The following is a 1,101-nucleotide window of genomic DNA, read 5'->3' on the forward strand; positions in this document are numbered from 1 at the left end:
CCAGGTCTGGTTGCAGAGCGGTGCCTGGTTCAGTACGCCGTGTTCTCCGGGGTCTCCCTTCTCGCTCTCTCCGCGGCTCTCTGCGGCTGCGCGCTGTGGACCCGCCGCCGCTTCAAAACAGGTACCGTCCCGGCCGCTCCCTCCCTGTGCGCTGGTGCGAGTTTATAGCGCTACAGCCAGTGATGGTTCTGCAGCGGGCTAGCGAGTCAGTGCACCGCATTGTATATTATTATTATTATTACGCTGGTTACGTTGTTAAAATGTATTTTGTATTCATGTAGTTTTGTTGCATACACACACACGCACGCACGCACACACACACACACACACACACACACACACACACACACACACACACACACACACACACACACACTTTATATATATAAATATTAGGACCCCAGTGGTCTGTGATTAAGGGGAGGGGTCGGGTCTCTCATTCTACACCGCGAACCAGCAGGTGGTACTACTGCAGAGTGCACGTGCTTCATTTCTGTGCAGTTCTTAAGCAAGGTTACACAGTGTCTGTATTATAAGAAAGACGTTAAGAAGCAGGTTGTCCGAGGAGCTGTTACCAGCCGCTTCTCCCTGCCGCTTATTACCGCGGCCCGGGGAGACGCTGTTGGTATTCATCTGTAGACACTTAGCCTCGTTCTGAGACTCTGTCAGTGACGTCTCAACTTTGCATTCCCAGCGTCCACTGAAGACTCCACGCGTGTAATTTACAAAAGGACCCCCGGCAGCGGAGATAGAAAGGTAAAGTTCCCGTGCTCAATTCACCGTCTCATCTGGTGAAGTGTTTCCTGTCTATAGTTAAGCGATCCCTTCAGCCCACGACGTCGAGTGCCCCAGGGGGATCAGTACAATATGAGACGGAGTTGAGGTTTTTGATACTAGTTTTGATACTAGTGCATTCAGGGGTCTATTCTGACTTGGTTTACGCGTGATTTACCCGCTTGAAGAAGGGTTTACATGCCCACGAATGGTAAATACTATACCATATATGAGCATGTAAGACCTAAACCAAGTCAGAAAAGACCCCTCACTGCGTATTCTGGTAAAAGCTGTCCTGTGATAAGATCGGTGGGCTTTTAGAAGGGC

This window comes from Acipenser ruthenus, chromosome 35, assembly GCF_902713425.1.
Source record: "Acipenser ruthenus chromosome 35, fAciRut3.2 maternal haplotype, whole genome shotgun sequence".
Lineage (NCBI taxonomy): Eukaryota > Metazoa > Chordata > Actinopteri > Acipenseriformes > Acipenseridae > Acipenser > Acipenser ruthenus.